The sequence below is a fragment of the Ictidomys tridecemlineatus genome, chromosome 1 (assembly GCF_052094955.1).
Source record: "Ictidomys tridecemlineatus isolate mIctTri1 chromosome 1, mIctTri1.hap1, whole genome shotgun sequence".
Taxonomy (NCBI): domain Eukaryota; kingdom Metazoa; phylum Chordata; class Mammalia; order Rodentia; family Sciuridae; genus Ictidomys; species Ictidomys tridecemlineatus.
In genome coordinates this window covers 228,158,636-228,177,685 of record NC_135477.1, presented here as the reverse complement: position 1 = coordinate 228,177,685, position 19,050 = coordinate 228,158,636, and the positions used below count along the sequence as shown (strand labels likewise).

Genomic DNA, 19,050 nt, shown 5'->3' with positions numbered 1-19,050 from the left:
CATTTAGGCAGGAGCTTCCTGTTGGAACTCTGCTGGTCACCATGGAAGGGTCCATTCCTGAGTTTCAGTTGGAAAAGGCTTAGGCCTGGAGACGTCCAGGTTGGTCTGCCTTTGGACTTATTTCTTCCTCACTTGAAATTTGGTGTCTCTCCTGAGAAATGGGAGGAATGGGGTTGTCATTAGACTCCTGGGCCAAGCAGTTAAGAGAATGTTAGGTCCACCTATGCTGTTTATATTATCAACCCCTAGAGTATGTATTTAGGTCCTTTGTGAATTTCCTTCAGCTCTAAAGTCTAGAATCCAGGGCAGGCGTCTTCCTGAAAGGATGTTCTTCCTGAAAGGATATTCCTGGCTCTTTCCAAAGGGCCACATATCCCACATTAAGATAGCAAACAGTATTAATTTACATTTGTGCCTGTTGGGATTTGCAATTTATTTTGAGGGATGAAATGATTTTTCTAGATCGTTTGTCTTCAAAGTTGTTGTGTTAAATTTCACCAGAGTCTTTTGCATGAGCTATGTTACAGGAGCTCTGTTTGTTTATTAGCATCCTTGCTTTCTAAACTATCAAGGAACCCAGCTGGCCTCCCAAGACTAACTCGAGGTGGAGAGTTCCTGCAGTTACCTACATGCACTGGGAATTTGGGAAAGTTGTGCGGATAATAGAGGCATACTTTGTAAAAATTAAAAATAGCATCTTGGTAATTTGCTTCATCTTTCCCTTTTTCACCTGCATTCCAGCAGGAAATCACCAAAAGAGCAAAAACAAAGAAAATACTATTGGGTCTGCATTGGGTATTAGGAAATATCATTTCATTCCCACATGTGGCCTCACGCTTCTGTTACTCGAGGAAGATTTCCAAGGCCAAGGAGATCCTGGGTCCTTTTCCTCCATCCTGGCCCCCTGAGCGCCTTGCCTGGTGGGCACAGCCCCAGTTGGCTTGACATGTTCCTGGACCTCGTCTAACTAATGCTGGTGTAAAGGAACATAGAAGTGAGATACCACATCTTCAGGCCATGGGCTGTGAAAGACAGGGAACCACCCACAGCCCACAGCCTGATTTGTTACAGGAATCTCCTGTTTAAGCCTAGTACCTGGGACCTCCTGTGCCCCCTTCAGCTCTGTCTCTCCTCTCCCCACCAGGTCCTCAGATGTGCTGTGGGCTGTGTCTGGCTTCTACCTGGAGTTCTCCCCTTCCAAACCCAATGAGTCTTTTACCGTCCCCTTCCCCAGCGACCTCACCCCTCCAAGACTGTTCTGTGCTCAGTCTGCACATTTCCGTATCCCTCTGCTTTCCCTGCTCTGGTGGCCTTGAGCCCTGTGCTTTGTAATTGCTCATCCATCTGTCTGTGTCCCCACCAGACTCCATCTGGGTCAGTGCCCCATACATCTCTCATCTTTGCCCTCCCAGTGCCTGGCCTGCGACTGGCCATGAACACGTTGTTGCTGAATGAGTCTAATGACACTTTAATCAGTGAAATTAATAAGCATCTGTGAGGAGTGGAGAGTGGTTCTATAAGCCATGGATGATCCAAGAGAAATAAAATAGCCATTGCTCAGCCGTTTATAGGCCCTGCGACCTTGGACTAGTTGCTTCAGTTCTCTCAACCTCAGTCTTCTTCCCTGTAAAAGGGGGTAAGAACACCTTCCTCACTGTGAGGATTATATAAAACAACATAGAGAGCTTAGCACCCAGTGAGAGCACCTTAGCTGCTGCTGTTGTCATTGTCCTCAAGGGGACACTTGGCCCGCAGGAGGGAGCCACTAAAAACGAAAGAACAGTCCCTCCTTCTGTCCCTCCCTCCCTTCCTTCCTTTCTGGGGCTTTGCTTTCTTTCTGTTAAAAATCTGGTGGAAGTCAGAGAAAGGAAAGATCATTGTGATAGCAAACAGCAAAAAGGAAAACGGAAGTTCATTCTCCTTCTCTCTTGGGTATTTGGTAAAGCAGACACATAAGCAGGACAGTCAGTATGCCAAGCACCATTCTGTGTTTTGCATAGGATTCCATTTACATGCATTCTATATATTCAGTCTATTTCAATCCTCTACTTAATCTACTTTACATACATTTTCATATGTTTTTAAGTTTTCACAACAACTATAATGAAGTATAGTCGTCACCATGTTACTGGTGAAGAAACAGGCTCAGAGAGGTTGAGTAACTTTCCCCAAGATCACAGAGCCAGTAGGTTGTAGAGCCAGCATCAGAACTGAAGCTGGCTAGCTCCTGGAGTAACCTGGCATGCTGGGAGCACATGTACTCTGCCCACAACAGTGAGAAGCCTGGAAGCCAGAGGCGCTGCCCCTTAGTGGTGGTCTGTTCAGGCAGAGTTACAATTGTACAGAGATGAAAATACAGTTTGAAAACTGAAGAGGTTTACAGGCAGGGTGGGTTCCCTGGAAGTAGATAGGAGGTAGAGATGAGCAGGGGGACGTTTGTGAGAGTCCACACCCAAGGAGGGAGGGACAAGAGGAAGAACACAGAGGGGAAGTGGAGCTGCTGCAGTCTGGCCTCCTGGGCAGGGGGACTATACTGAATGACTGGAGGGTGAAGGGCAAAGCTATTTGTACTTGGTCAAGCTGCATCAGGCGTCACTTGGACTTGACTCTCTTTGAAAGAGGCTGAAAAGTAATCCAGCAACCATGCAGGATGGCCCAGATGAGAAGGGCCTGGGAATAGTATTTATGCACCAAAGAGACACCTAGAGTTAAATGTCACGCTGTACCCCGTTCTGCGGTGATTTGGCCGACACAAGGTGCGATGATTGGTTTAAGGCTGTGAAAACAATTAGCCAAACTGGCCAACAGAACTAAGAATCGAACACCCAAATGTTTGGTTGACACCAGGTGAAGCTTGCTGTTGAACAGTGACACAAAGTAACCACAGCAGAGCCTTCTGTGGGATGGTGAGGACAATAAATCAGATGCTGATAGTTGCAAACAGCATTTCTGATTTGTTGAATTACCACATTAACAGCAAGTGCTGCTCCTTTGATCTGCACCTGATATGATAAGAAGCTAATTATATGACAGGGTGACCCACGTGGCAGGGCAATTTCAGTCATAGCAACACAATATTTATCTGGAAAGCAAAGTCAAGCTGCTAATTCAAGATGCAATCTTTTCCGGAGACTCAGCCAATGCAATAAAAAACAAACCCTCTGGGTCTAGGAAACACAGCTATAAGTTATTTTCTTGTCAGCTACTGATTTGGAAATGATGTTCCAGTGACCCTTCTGATAAATATTTTCATATTAAATGGCCTCAATAACAAAGTACAACCCACAACAGGACGCACAAGCAGAGCATCCAAGACTTTGTTTTCATCTGTCAATCTTTAAAGAGAGTATCAGACTTTGTTCTTTACTTGTAGATCTTACCTGCTTACAAAAGGAATCCATAGGTAAGGAAAATTTTGAAAATAAAGCATGCCAAAGAAAGAATGATAACATTCATCTCCATTCCTAGTGATAGGACTTAATTGAATTAATAGCCTAAGGATGTGAACAAGAAATAGCTCTATGGCTGGAATCCTAACATCCAAATGCTTGTTTTACACCAGGGTTCAGCTGCTGGCGAATAGTGATGCAGAATAACCCCTGTGTCTCTTGGGTGGGATGGCGATACCAAATTAGGTGTTGACATGTGAAAACAGTTTGAAGTATGTAGCTCCTCCCAGATAGTATTAAAAATCAGTTTCTAGATAGGCAACATGCTTTTTTAAGTTGGTAGGAGGTATGTGTGGAGCACAGGCGCAGGCTATGGTCTGTACCCATGTGTGCACGTGGCCTGTGGCTGCCCTCATGCTCTGCATCAGAGCTGGGCACTGTGACAGAGGCCATCTGGATGCAGACTGGATGCTCTTATTCTCTGGCTCTTTCCAGAAAACTTTTCAATCTCTGGATCTGTGGCAAATCTACATAAGGTGACCGTGAACATGAAATGATTGTCCCCTTAGCTCTTTCCACTGCCATGTTCTAGGAGAATCTGTGGCCACTTTGTATGGGCTTCTAGGAATAGAAATTTAAAAGTCACAATTTCTGTTCATGCCAATTGTTCTCTCTCTAAAATTACTGCCTGCTGATTTAGTTGTGTTTATATAAAAACACCTTATTCACATATTAGTTTTAAAATTCTGCTTTTCCTTTTATCCTTTTATGCCAGATTTATTGGGAGTAGGGCATTTTTGAGTCTTAACACATCTTCCTGAAAAAATTGTCTTCACTGTTGAGCTAGAGCACTTTAAAAAAAATTAGAGTTGTTAAAAATTGTACTGAGCTATAAAGTATTTTGATTAATCATTATCACATGACCACTTAATATATCACTTTTTTCCCATTTTTTTAGTAGATTATAATTCTGCATAATGGTGGGATCTATTGTTACATATTCATACAGGCACACACTATATTACTTTTGAAGAAAGTTTTGAAAGGCTTATTTATTATGTAGCCTTTTAAATTGTGAGTTCACCTCTCCAATAATTATGAAATTTGTAATAAAATTTTCTTACTTTTAAATTTTTATTATCATCAATTCTATCAGGTAGCCTCTGTGACATCTAAGGGCTCTCAAACTGGCACTGATTGATGCCATTTCTGCCTTTTTTCCTTCCCCAGTGCTTTCTGATTCAGAGTAAATTGAATGCTCAGCCAGCCCTGGTACATGACACATTTTGTAAGGTCACAAACATGCAACCATATCTTTTTTTGAGGGATAATTTTGAGTAAAACAAAATCAGAAAAACTTTGCCTTTAAGTTCAGATTGATAAGGTGAAACCTGATTTCCAAAGAGCCCTATAAAACCAGGTTTCCACCCTGAAGCTAGCTGGCCTGAGTTTGAATCCCATCTCCCGCAGTTACTGGCTCTTTGCTCTTGGGCCCTGGGCAAGAGCCTTCTGTGCTTTGTTTGTCTAAGGACCCCAGGAAGCAGCTTCTGAGCTGGAGGTGAATAACTGTAGTGAGGTGTGCTTTGTCACTGTCAGGAGGGGAGGAAGAGGAAGTAGGACTGCACACTGGGAGAGCTGAGCTGTGACAACAGTCCCTATAAGGGCCTCCAGACACACAGGGAGCCCTGGAGCTGGGACAGCCCTGTGGAGTTGTCCCCAGTTGGGGCATGGAAGCCTGGCTTTTACTCTCCTGCGCTAATCAGTCGCTGGCTGGCTCTGGATGGAGGCGTGACTTTAGGAGAGGCAGTTAGTTTCCTTTAGCCAAGATGGTACCCAAAGAGGGCTGAAGCTGTGAGCTGTCCCTGTAGTGCCTCCTGCCCCTGGAGGAACAACTCTTTCACCACCCCCCTGGTGAAAGAGTTATCCCTTTCTCACAGGGTGGAACATGATGTTAAAATGGGTTAATATAAATAGAAGCATCAGATCAGTGTCTGACTCCCAGAAACTGACATGTGTTTCCTAAGCAAACTAAAATTAAAATAGTGGACCTCCTGTGTTTCATCTGCCATTGTCTTTTAACCAGACTGTTCTCTTAATGGTTTCTAGACTCTGTTTCGGAATATGCCAATTTCCCTTCTAATTCAGGGCCCTTTTAGTTAGTTATCCCTGAAACATCTACCCTGGGTTCGACATTTTCCCAGGTCATGAAGGTAGGAGCCTTTGAGAATGGAGTCTGTAAGCCCCTTCCTGCTTTTGCCCCTCCACGTAACCCAGGCCACTGATGCCATAGCTGGTCCTTTAACCTGTTACGTTGCATGGAAACTGCACAGAATACACTTCCAATAAATATTTGACGAGTTAATGAGGCTTTGGGTGCCGCCCCCGACCAGCGCGGGCAGCTAAACTAAAGATTGCTAAACTAAAGATTGCTAACTAAAGTGAATTTTCTGGGATACCAAATAAAACACAGACACACCTTTTACCTTTAAATCAAGCTTCAGGATGCCTCAAGCTCCCCAAATGGGAGAGCGAGGAAAAAGGCTGGTGAGAGAGAGCTAGCATGTTTGGGAGTGAGCTTTGATCAGGGGGACCTTCATTCTTTAGAAAGTTCCATCCAAAAAAGGTTAAGAGGGGCAGGGTTACAAGGACAGGTAAGGTAACTCGACCCCTGGGGCTGCAGGAGGCCATGTCTATGCATGAAGACACATTCTGCTACTTCCAGGATGGGGCAGCGTCTTAGGCCACTACGAAAGTGACCATGTCACTACGAAAGTGACTGTCAGAGCCTCTACTAATCACGGGAAGGAAAATGCAAGTCATTCAGCATGACAGCCCCCCACATTTGGGTTTTCTTGTCTGCTCAACAGTGTGCCCATAGGTCAACATTCGTTGATTTTTCTCAAAAACAGAACATGTGTTTCTACAGAATCTCCTTGATCCATTTGAAACCCACAGCAGTGGGAGACCACCCTAGTGTGATGGCCGAATCTGTGTGTAAACTCAGCCGGGCTGTGGTGTCGGACTCATTTAACCAAACACCTGTCAAGATGCAGCTGTGAAGATACTTTTCAGATGTGATTAGCTTATCAGTAGACTTTGAGTAACACAGATTACCCTCCATTATGTGGGTGGGCTTTCTCCTGTCCATGGAAAGCCTTTAGAGTGAAGACTGAGGTGCCCTGAGGAAGGAATTCTGTCTCTAGATGGCCTTCGGACTCAGGACTGCCACTTCTGCTGGAGTTTCCAGCTCGCTGGCCTCCCTATTGACTACAGACTTGCCATCCTTCACAATTCATGAGCCAGTTCCTTAAGTTAATATCTCTGTATGAAAATCCTTTTGGTCCTCTTTCCCTGAGGAGTCCTAACACACCTGGGAACTCAGCGTCTTCTCAGGCTCTCGTTCCCAGCTTTTACGTGAATGGCTACCATGCCCACCTAGGAGTCCACGGCCCGACTTCTCAGCAGGCTGCAGAAGATGCCATCTCATCTGCTTATGCTTATTCCTCAATTGAGCCACCAAAGGGGAGCCTTGCTTTGCCTTTAGGGTTCGTACTTATGGGTTGTGAAAAACTAGGAACGGTCTGTTCTCCTTTTTGGGAGGGCCTCCTGGTCTGTCTCCTCACATGAGGCCAGTTGCACTTTCCTGGGGGAGGACAGTGATCATTCTTCAGGATGCATGTAAACATGGTGTCCCCCCCCCCGTATCTGTCACAGATGGTGTGGACACACTGTTTTCTGGCTTCTCTTAAAGCTCCTGACACAGCATGTCCCTTTCCCTCCACTTATATTTAGGACTGAGGCAGTGTTTACATTTCAACTGCTTATGAGGGGCACAGGAGCTGTGTCGTTAAGAGTCTTCAACAGGTCACCACCCTCTACAATTTGGAGCATGATTAGTGATTTCATTGTCTCATTAAATATAATATGAAATCAAGTTGGATAGAAAAAAATTCACAGAAGGTCAAAAGTGGCTTCTGGCAGTGAGAATCCACCATGAAAATTTATGATGCCCTGTGTGTATGACGTTGCCATGGTTTGATGCTAAAAGTAGGTGCACGTAAAGAAGCCAAGTCTCATTTCTATTTTTAAACCATGGACTTCCTCTAATACTTAAAATAGAGAAGAGACACGAAAGGTAAGGGACTAATGGCATACATGCAAAGGAAATATGAACACGGTTTAAGTCTTAGAGAGTTATCAAGGTGAGAGAAAATGGCAGCTCGTCATTCATGGCTTTCATGAGAACACGTTGGAAGTGGTTCACACTGCTCAGTGCTGTGGACACTGTTCACAGTGTTGAGAGGAATACATGTGTTCCTGTGTCACGTGTTCATGGAGAGGGCTGCAGATGTGGGGCATAGACATTTGTGGTTCTGTTGTGTCCACTCACCCTACTTCTGGGTTCCTCCTGGTGTTGCTGCTTGGCTGGTACTTATGCTGGGTGGGAGTCTCAGAGAAAACTTGGGGTCCTGTGGTTCATTCAGAGCTTAGCTACAGAGGGTGGGACAGGGTCAGGCCAGGATAGGGGAGCCATGCCAAGAGTGCTGAGAGCAACACTGAGGCAGAGGTGGCACCTCTAGTTCACACCAAGGGCTGGAGCTAAAGCAAGTTTGCAGTTGGAATGACTGCAGCAACAAAGCAACCCTTGTGGGCTGGAGTAGAACGAGAGTGCAAGGTCACCTCTTTAAGAGGTGACGTTGGTAGGTAACTGAATGAATAAGGAAGTGGAAGAGAGAGGCGGACTTTCTTCATACAGAAGAACCCCAAACTATGTCAATACTCCGCTCTTAGGAGTTGAGAGTTTGGTCCCTTCGCCACCCACTTTCACTCTGTAAGGGTGGATTGGATTGAGTGACTTGCTTTCAAAAATAGAATGTAGAAAGGAAAAAAATAGTAACTCTCAGTGGGCAAACCTTGGAGACACTACTGTATCTGAGTGATCAAATGAACATCGTCGGTGAGAAGTCCTGCAGCCCCTGACGTGCCGAGAATGACACTTCTCATGGTGTTCTTCTAGCTCTTGGTGTAGTCTAAGAAAACCACCAGACAAATGCAAACCTGGGGTATCTCAAGATACTCCTCAAAACTCTCAAGGTCACGAAGACCAAGGAAAGACTGAGCAATTCGCCTAGGCCATTGGAGACTCAGTAGATTTGATGGTTGAACACCACGTGGTGCCCTGAATGGGATCCTGCAAGGGAACAAAGGTGTTACCTGGTGAAATGCAATGGGATCCAGAGTTTGGTTCATAGGAAGGTGTCAGTGTTGGTATTTAGTTTTTACAACTGTACCATGGTAATGCAAGATGCTGACACACAGAAAACCAGGTGAAGGATACATAGCAGCTCTCCTTACTGTTTTTGTAACTCTTCTATAAAAATCCATAGCTTTCAAAAAGGAACATTTTTAAAACTAAAACAAGTTTATGTAGGCTCCCGGGAAATAGGAGACAGCTGCTGGAGGAAATGTTCATAAGACATTGTGACGGGGACCCCTATGCAGGGGATCAGGCATAGCACCCGTAGGGGCTCACTGGACCTAGTTTCTCTGCTGAGGTTCTTTAAGATTCAAGTGCTGGGTTTGTGTTATACTGTTTTTTAAAGCTCACTGATTTTTCCTAGTCATCAAAGGGTGCTATCATCAAAGGGTGCTATGGTTTGAAGCTGTCCTCCAAATTCATGTGTTGGCAACTTAATCTTCAAGTAACAGTGTTGAGAGATGGGACCTATTTAAGAGGTGATGGGTCACAAAGGCTCTTCCCTGGAGAATGGCTTAATCAGGGGAGGAGTTAGTTACCAAGAGAGTGGCTTCTTTTTTTTTTTTTAAAGAGAGAGAGAGAGAGAGAATTTTAATATTTATTTTTAGTTCTTGGCAGACACAACATCTTTGTTTGTATGTGGTGCTGAGGATCGAACCCGGGCCGCACGCATGCCAGGCGAGCACACTACCGGTTGAGCCACATCCCCAGCCCCAAGAGTGGCTTCTTGATATAAGGATGAGCTTGGCTGGCCTCCTTCCTCTTTCACTGGGGCATGTTCTCTGTTCTCTTACCTGTCTACCTTACACAATGGGAAGATGCAGCAGGAAGGCCCTTGTCAGATGTGGGCCCCTTGACCTTTAACTTCCCAGCATGCGGAAGTAAAAAATAAGTGTTTGTTCTTTTTAAATTACCCAGTCTCAAGTGTTTGGTTATTGCAGCACAAAATGGATGAAGACAGAAAGGTTTTGTTTATAACTTGGAAGAAATGAGGCCACATACAGGACACCTTCAAGTTGCTATGTTATTTGGAACCCTGAAGTGGCCTAAGGAGATAAGCTACGTTGCTGAGAGTCACAGGTTGTTGGTGATGGTGGCAATAGGAAGGATTAGCATGTTAGGTTATTGGAGGAATCTGCCCTTCAAGAGAAGCACTTATGAGGCTTCTTAAGTTAAAGCCCTCTCCTTCCCACTTTTCAGATCAGGAAGGTACCCTGCTGTTCTTTCAGCAAATCCCTCAAAGGGGCTGGTTCCACTTTGGAAATGCCTGGAGGCTGGAGGCTGGAGGATGTTGATCTGGGAGCACAGTTCCCAAGCCCCAGTATCCGGCGGAGAAGTTCCTTCAGCATGTGAGGATGTTTCATCCAAGGCTGGGTCAGCAGGTGGAGCTCACCAGGCCACAATGTTGCCAGGTGGCCCATGGCAAAGACAGACTTGGAGGAGGCTTTCTGTCACCTGAACCACACCCTCAAAATGAATATGGAAATAATGATGAGCTATTAGAGTTGTTGAGCTGAAAAAATCTCCTTTCAGTTTAGCTTCTTTATAAAATAATGGGAAAATGTATAGACAAGAAGCTTCTTATCAGTTGCTACTCAAAGAATGAAAATTTTTAGCATTGACCTCAACAAAATGTAATAAGCAAGATCAACAAGTAACCAAAGCATTACATAATCAACCCATTGTTAAACAGAATTGCCCCATGTCACATTGTGTTTTTAAACTCAGGTGATAAGGTTTGTTTTGAGCTGTATGTCATACTCACTGAGACACTCCTATCTTTACTATCCACAAAGACCTCTGTCTGTATGACTTCTGGACTTGGAGAATTTTCATTTCCTTATGCTTCTAAGAGTGGGGCAATTGGCCAGTGTCCTCTCACCTCTAGGGCTATTTGTTCTAAACTTCTTGGAACAAAAGATTCTCTGTCAAGAAACTTCACCCCTCACATACACATTCAGCCTTAGAAAAGAGCTTTCAGTAGAAAGAAAGCAGGAAGATCAGGCAGGAACAGGTGTGTTCTGTGGATAGCAGCTTGGCCCAACTGGGCACTCTGACACCCTGGGAAATTTGGTTTCTGCAGGTGTCTGAGCTCCTGAAGGAGATTTACGGAAGTTTTTTTCAGGGTGAGTGTATGAATAGGAAAAAGATGGGAAGGAGGAGAAAAACAAAGAAATTGGCTTGTAGAAGAGGCGCGTTAGCTATGTTTAAAGGACAGAAGGAGTGAGCAAGTGGGAACAAAGCCAGTCCCAGGTGACCAACAAGTCCTTTGAGAGGGAGTCACAGTCAGGTTTGTAGAGAGCAAATTCAGTGCAGTGAGATGGGTCTCAGTAATCGCAGAACAAGACAAGAAAACAGATCTGTGATTCGGGGTGGCATGTGCATGAATCTCAGCACCTGCAATTTTCTTCTCCCCTTTCCTCAAGCTGTTGCCAAGCTGCCTCCTCTTCCACTCTTGTGTCCTGAGGCTCCTCCTACACTCTGCCTCCAGTCACTTCCTGCTCTACTTCTTCATTCACTATTATTTCACCCTTCTGGAGCCACACCACTGTATGGAACAGCCAACAGCATATTGTTGGCTTTACCTCCTCTTTCGATGGACTCTATCTCCCAGACATCACAGGCCAAAAATTAGCAGCCTGCAATGAACTTTTATTAAGAGACATAATATTTGATCAGAAAGCCAGAGGATGAAGTATTCCACCACAGAGATCACATGACAAGCTATCCCTGGAAAAGACCACAGCTCTTGGAGGCTGGCAAGCTTCCCCAGGGCTCTGCTGTCCCTTTTCTCTCCCACTTGTGTCTGACTTCTCCCAGGTCTCTGCCCTTCCTCACACCCCCTCCCTCCCTTCCTCACATCCTCCAGTTCTTACCTTTTCACTGTATGCACTTGGCTTCTCCAGCATCCCTCTGGTGGCTGTTGTACTCTGTCCACAGCATGATCTCCACAGAGCTTCACTTCAACATCACTTCTTGGGGGAATAGTTCAACCACAACAAGGGCCGGTGAAACAATAAGTGTGACTTGGGCAAAACAAGAAAGGTGTGAAAAGGGATTTAGGGGCCAAACTGAGTAGTCTGTTGCAAGAATGTAGCTCCATGTGGGTCCTAACTGAGACCAAATTGTGTGATGACTGAGATGTGACAATTCAATACAAATGAATAAAATGCAAGTTCTGACAATGCAGGGTAAGAAGATGGGCATATATTGGGTTACCCTACAATGTTAGGCCTAGACAGGGGCACAGCTGAGTGTGAAAGGAATTGTTAATAGTTATACCAGAACGCAGGTGTAACTGGGAACTGTCCAGACAGAACAGGGAAGGGGAGGGCAGACTACCTTAGTTCATGATCTGTTGCTATCACAGAATACCATGGACTTGGCAACTTACAAGGAAAGAAATTGATTTAGTTCACACCTCTGGAGGCTTGGGAAGTCCAAGGGCATAGGACAGCATCTGGCCAGGGCCTTCATGTTGCACTGTAACATGGTGGAAGGCAGAATGACAGGCAAGCATATGCAATAGAGAAAGCGGGAGTACAGACTCAGACTCGCTCTTATAAGAGCCCTCTCTCTCAATAACTAATGTACTCTGGTCATCACCAACCCCTCCACTGTCTGAGATTATCCCTTCAGGAGGGCTCCACCCTCTAGACCCAGTTGCCTCTCTTTAGGCCCTACCTCCAATGCTGGAATATAGGAGATACACCCAAAAAGAATGGAGGAGTTCAACAGAGCTTGGGGTGGGAAGCTTCAGAAGCTCAGTGTGTTGGTTTTAGAGTGCTAGCTATTTTGGGATGAAAAGAACTTTGTGGGAAACATTCCATGTGCTAAGCTTTAAAAAAGGTAAAAAGATAAAATGGGTAACTGGGTTAAGTCTTATCTTAATTATTATGAGAAGAGACTGAGAAAAAGGTTTCCTGCTTTCTCTTTTTTTCTGGCTGACTGGCTGATCTAGGCCACTGTCATCAAACTGTTATTTTGTATGTGGGTTTCCATGAATTTAACAGTGGGGCTCCTTTGGGAAACTGAGGCCACTATTCAGTGCCCTCTACCCTTCTACAACTCTTCTTGGTTTGGTGGTGATTGTATCTTTTATATATTAAGTTTGGCATAACATTGCATTTGAAAGGGAAAACCACAACACACTTTGTATTGTTTTAAAAACCACTGATCCAGGGTAAGTCTCAGTATGATTCCACCAACTGCAAAGCAAGAGAGAAGGTATCATTGCTCCCATAGTGATTATTAGTCAGATGGCATTATTGAATGGCATTATTGATACCACATATGTATATGCAAAGTTAATCCTTTGATTTTTTTTATCTTAGGGAAAAAGAACATTTTCTTTCACTCAGTTTAAGAAATATGTTGGATTTGATACTAATGTCACGCCTGCATTCTACTGTTGTGAAGTGCTTGTATAATATATACTCGGATTTTCATAAGAAACAAATTTTGGGTCAGTATCATTAGAAGACTTTGTCAGGCTGTAGAAAGGTGGAGAAGGAAAATTTTTATACTTTTGAGTAAAAATGCTGAAAGTATAAATGTCCTGTGGGCTCTTCTTTCTCCCACCCTGTTGATGCCTTTTGTATTCTCCATCTCTTCAAGGAATTCTGGAAGTGTTTCTGAAACAGTTCCTAAGATTGTATTAGCCAATTAGCTCTTGCTGCTAATTTTCATTTTGTCTAATTTAGACAATTTTGGTATAGAATTAAAGCTCTTGAGCTATGCTGCCAAAGAAATATAATGTAACTTAAAAATTTCAAGTATCCATGTTTTTAAAAAAGCAAAAAAGAAAGAGATGCAATTAATTTTCATAATTTAACCAATATATCCAAAATATTATCATTCAACATGTGATCCATATAAAAATTAATTAATGAGATATTATCTTTCTTCTTTTTCGTACATGGTCTTAAAAATTCAGCATGTACTTTACACTTGAAGCACACCCCAGTTCAGAGTGGCCACATCTTAAGTGCTAAGTGGTTACAGGTGACTAGTGGCCACCATCTTGGGTGGTGCAGCTCGGGAGAGTCCATGCATTTTGTAGCACTAAATGCTAATAGAAAAAATTTATTGGGAAGTGACAAAAACTCTCCTTGATTAGACGCTAGTCAGGTTCCTCTGAGATTCTTTTCAATGGGGCTATGTGCAAACAAGCTCTCAAAAGCCTAATTTTAGAAAGACTCCTATCGGGTTGGTTTAGCAAAAATCCCTTCTTGTCAATATTTGATCCTTCCTCAATATCTGACCAAGTTCCTCATCCTGTTAATTCCCCAGATGATGTATAATCACCCCGGCCTCCTTTCAAGACTTTTTTGTTGGTTTAACTGAATACCTCAGGCTGAGTAATTTATAAAGAATAGAGGTTTATTGATCATGGCTCTGGGCCTGGGAAGTTCAAGAGCATGACACTGGCATCTGATGAAGGAACTTCATGCTGCATCATAACATGGAGGAGGGTATCACATGATCAGCCAGAGCCAGTGTGCTAGTTCATGTCTCTCTTCTAATAAAGCCACTAATGCCACCATGTGGGCCCTACCCTGATGTCTTTGATCTTAATAACATCCCAAAAGTCTAGTCAATAAATTCGACATATGAATTTGAAAACTTTGGTGGTACACCTTCTAACCTTAGCACCGACCTCTTAGTGGTTTTCCATACATCAACACTTGAGCCTTCTTGCTCTATAGCTGCCAGCCAGCAGGATTCCTTCTGGGCTCCCTCAGCCACCTTTCTTCTTGCTACACATCCCCACATTCCTGGCTATAGAATTTAAACTAGTTTCCCTTCTGCTGAAAAGGCCCTATGGTGTCATGTCTCAGTTGCTTGCTTTTCCATTCTTCAAAAATTTTTCTTCTCCAAGGACATGGGCATGGCCTAGCAGACTATGTTAAAGGATGACCTGGGTGTGGATTCTGCAGCCACCACTTGGGTGAATTTGGGTGAGGTGCTCAAACTGTCCCTGCCTCAGGGACTCCCCAGTTTATAGGGATCTTGCCTGTTGCACACCAAACACTTTGTGTTGAACAAATGACAAGCATTGGAGTGCTGCTGTTTTTGTTATTTTTGGTATTATTGAAGGTTCTCTGTCAATGTCTACTGGTTGAGTGATGGGTTGGTAGGTTACTTCAAATTCTGAGTAGTGGTCAGTTGGTCAAACTTTCTAAAAAGGCCTCTAGGGGAACATTAGTTGAAAATCCCTGATATCAGTATATTCAGAGTTAACAAACTCTGCTACCACCCACAGATCCTGAGTAGGCCTTGCATGTTCTGGGCCTGACTCTCCTCGGGGCTGTACCTCAGGGTAGGATGTGAGGTGGCTGCAGAGGCCTTTGTTCACACAGAGTGAGTCAGTGACTCTTAATCCAGCCATCAGGACTGTGGTCCAGGGGATCAAAACCTAACAATAGAGACTAGCTCAAGAAGGTGGGAACCTCTCAAAAAGGTCATGCAGTAGCCAGCAAAGCCAGCAGCTGGAGCCAGGTGTGCCACAGGGTGAGAGCAGATGTCTTTCCTTTACACTTGAAGCACACCCCAGTTCAGAGTAGTCTTCCTGTTGGATGTGGGGATCCTGGGGTATTTATAGCTGAGTCAGGGAGGTTCAATCTATCCTCAAGGCCCTGTCCATTCTCATCTCCCCTCAGAGGCTGCTCCCAGGTGAGCTCTGAGTGTACCTGTGCAACATGCTTGGTGTGGCCTGAACCTGGGGCCTGGTCACAGACACCTGTCTTCAAGGGGATCTCCAGGAACTTCATGCAGGCATAGGTTTGGATAAGAGCAGCTCTAGAGGATTCTCAGTCATCTCTGCTCCCCAGTGCTCAGGATTCCCAGGCCTGTCCCTTACAATCAAGGGGATGTCCTGGAGCTTGGCTTCCATCAGGCTGCCAGCCAGCAGGGGCCCTTCTGGAACTCTTTCAGCAGTCACTGTTTTTTTTTGGAGATTGAACACAGGTCCTAATCAAGCATACTGTATGTACCCTGAAATGCATCCCCCAGTTCCCACCCCTTTTTATTTTGAGTTTCCCAGGCTGGTTTGAACTGGTAGTCCTCCTGCCTCAACCTCCAAGTCACAGGGATTACAGGCATATGTCACTGCGCCTGGCCAGAATTCTTGAATAGGTTCCCCCTGGGCTTGAATACCTTGAACATCTTCCCTCCTTTAATTTCCCACACTTTATCTCAGATCTGCCCTCTGTGGCCCTGTATGATTGAATCATTCTTTAGCAGGAGCCACTTTAAATATTTGAGTAGAGCTCCTGTGTCACTACTGTCTTTACTCTAAGTTCTTTTATGAAAATTATTACCTTTGTGATTTAATTCTCTGTTCTGGATCCTTTCTATAGCAGACACCTTAAATACAACCAAACCAAACAAAACCAAAAACTCCACCGACTACTAGGATTGTCGTCAGGAATCAATCTTACCATGTGGGGACCAGGCAAGGGGGGCATCCATCCTTTCATTCACACACAGAGGTTGATCTCACCTTGTGACCTGAGGTGGAAGCCTGTGCCCTTTTCTTTCTTTCTTTTTTAAATATTTTTTTCAGTTGTTGATGGACCTTTATTTATTTTATGTGATGCTGAGGATCGAACCCAATGCCTCACATATGCTAGGCAAGTGCTCTACCACTGAGCTACAACTCCAGTTCTCCTTTCTGTTTTAATAGTCATTGCTTATATTTGGGGGAAATAGTTTAGTTAGGATTAATTTGGGGCACGAGTACAGTAGTCCTCTCTTATCTGTGGGGAATACACTCTGAGACCACAATGGATTCTTGAAGCTGAGAGTAGACCTTGTGTGCTCTACTTTTTTTTTTTAAATGTATGTATGTACCAATGATAAAGCTTAATTTATAAACTAGGTGTAATAAGAGATTGATGACAATAACTTACCCTGGATCTTATCAACCTGAACATATAATTCTTTCCCCCACTCTTCTTATTAGATCAAGAACTTTCCCCTTTTCCCTTAAGGGAAGCACTTTGCCACTTCTTTGGCATATCTGGAATGCCGCCATCTCTACTCTCATGCTGTGGGGCCACTATTAAGTGAAACAAGGGAACATAGTCCCTGCAGATGCCTCAAGAGTCCATCTGATGACCAGGACGGCTCTTGAGTGGGTAATGGGCAGGTGGTGTACACAGCCTGGACACACTGGAGCAAGCTTTGGTTCAGGTTGTGCGTGGGACAGGGCAAGACAGGACAGTGTGAGATAAAATTTATGTTATTTATTTTTTTAATTCTTCATTTTAATATTTCTGGCCCATGGTTAAACTCAGGTATCTGAAACCATGAAAAGCAAAACTGTGGCTAAGGTAGGACTACTGTAATGGATCTCAAAATAACAGTGACATGAGTGACCTTATCTCTCTCTCACCTGCAAGCTCAGAGGTAGAATGTGTCTGTGACTGATGACTATCCTCAACATCTGTCATCCCCAGGATTCTTTTCTCTTGAGCTCTGCCATCTTGGGTCTCCATCACACAAGTCACCTCTTCTCCAAAGTAGCTTCTGGGGATCCAGCCATCATGTTTGCATTCTATCTATCAGGAAAATGGAAGAGGTGAAGGGGATGAATCAGGCATTCATTAAGGAAGATTCTTGGAGTTGCCTAATGTTTCCCACATCCCTTCAGTCAAAATTCAATGTCAAGGCCTTACTTGGCTCAAACAAGGCCAAGAAATCTAGTCTTTATTCTGGAAGACCACACATACAGCTAAAAACTGAGATTTCTGTTAACTGGCAAAATCGGGAAGGGATATGAGGTGATACCCTGTCTGTACAATAGCATAAGCAGTTAGTTGACCCTTCATTGTTCATATTGCTCTTTGACTTGTAAGAGAAGGGGAGTCCATCCTAGTGTCTTCATAGAAAGTTCTAGATTGTAGAAAAGATAGAAACAAAACTTCTTAGGCCATGATTGTGTGAAGAGGAAAAGGACATCACAAAAAGGAGACATTTAGCTTTGAAATGGCAGTGATTTTTCTTAGACCATGCTCTATGATAAAATTGCAAAGAAAGATTTTAAAATTCCATTTAAAGTACATTACCAAAATCAAATGCACACTGATTTGTTAAGTGTGGACACAAAAAAGTGTAAGCCTCAGAAGTGTGTGCACGTGGGCTTTGGCTAGAGTGTGTGGGCTCTGCTGCATCTTTGCCTGGAGGAGGCAAAGAACACTCAGTCAAGGGACCGTGAACCTGGAGGCTGCTGGCTGTCACCAATGGGATGCCTAACTTTGCTGGGCCACAGTCTCAGCTCTGAATATCTGGGTGGGCTTATCTCTGAATAAGCTTCAGTGGGCTTCAGGGCTTTTAAAATTCTGACTGTCCACTAGATATCAGGTCAACAATGGTGAGGGAACCCTTAGAACCTTAGTCCCCAGCAGTTTTGGAAGGCCATGTCTGTGTGCACAAGTCATGTGTACAGCCTGGTGGGAACACGCTCAGTCATGCAGCTACACTCGGGTGTTTGTTACCCATGTTGTCCTTCCTTTCTACCTTGTCCTTGTGAATGTCACAGCTATATATAAGGGAGAATTTGTAGTTAGAGCAAGCAATTTTGAAATCTGTAGAGTACTGAAGGGAAATATAGTGAATGGTTCATGGTGATGGTATGATTTCACCAGTTACCACACTTATCAATAAATGTCAATTCAGGGGACTGGGGCTGTGGCTCAGCGGTAAAGTGCTCATCTAGTACATGTGAGACCCTGGGTTTGATCCTCAGCACCACATAAAAATAAATAAAATAAAGGTATTGTGTCCAACTATAACTAAAAAATAAATATTTAAAAATAAATAAATAAATAAATGACAATTCAGTTTGTATTATCTAATAGTTAAGTTTCATTTAGATTTAAAAAGTGGTAAAAATTAGAGCTTAAGAGAAACACAAGATAAAATTAAGGGATATGATCAGACAGAGAGATAATACAATTAGTATTTTGTGCTGTTAAGGTTAAATGCAAGTGTCAAGATGTTATCATGGATAATATTTTCAGTATTTCATTTTTTAAAAAATTCTTCAAACCCCTGGAATTTCTAACAACATAGAACGTTGCTTTGTTTCTAGGAGTCTCTGCCTGCTCTGCCCCCATCTGCAGAACTGATGACTGTTTCCTTTCAAGGTCTCTGTATCTGGGTTCTACAGCTGAGTAACTGAACCCATAGGACCTAGGCTTTGAAGTGTCTAAAGTACTAGGTCTTGTATGAAATATGGAATCATTTAGACAAATCTCTAATTGTGATGTGCACACCTCACTAAATGGCTAGCATTTTCCAAAATAAAGCAGATAACTATATTATTTGTTGTGATGTTTCGATTCTTTAAATGATCAAGAAAACCACTTTGAGGAATATAACATGTAAAATACAGTTAAG

At 43.6% G+C, this 19,050-nt stretch overlaps 1 protein-coding gene and 1 long non-coding RNA gene across 7 annotated transcripts in view; one reads left to right on the top strand and one right to left on the bottom strand.

The window, feature by feature from the left end:
- The window catches only part of Retreg1 (reticulophagy regulator 1), a 140,557-nt gene that overhangs the window by 84,005 nt on the left and 37,502 nt on the right, over positions 1-19,050 (top strand). The window lies entirely within an intron of this gene.
- The window catches only part of LOC120885758 (uncharacterized), a 75,051-nt gene continuing 65,233 nt past the window's right edge, over positions 9,233-19,050 (bottom strand). Inside the window, exons 5-8 of one of the 3 annotated variants that reach the window (XR_013423864.1) lie at positions 17,045-17,210; positions 12,041-12,129; positions 11,523-11,672; positions 9,233-10,113 (exon numbers count right to left, since the gene is read on the bottom strand). This is a non-coding gene — a long non-coding RNA (uncharacterized LOC120885758). The remainder of the gene's footprint in view (positions 10,114-11,522; positions 11,673-12,040; positions 12,130-17,044; positions 17,211-19,050) is intronic. The other 2 variants (XR_013423857.1, XR_013423861.1) reach the window with 2 other exon arrangements.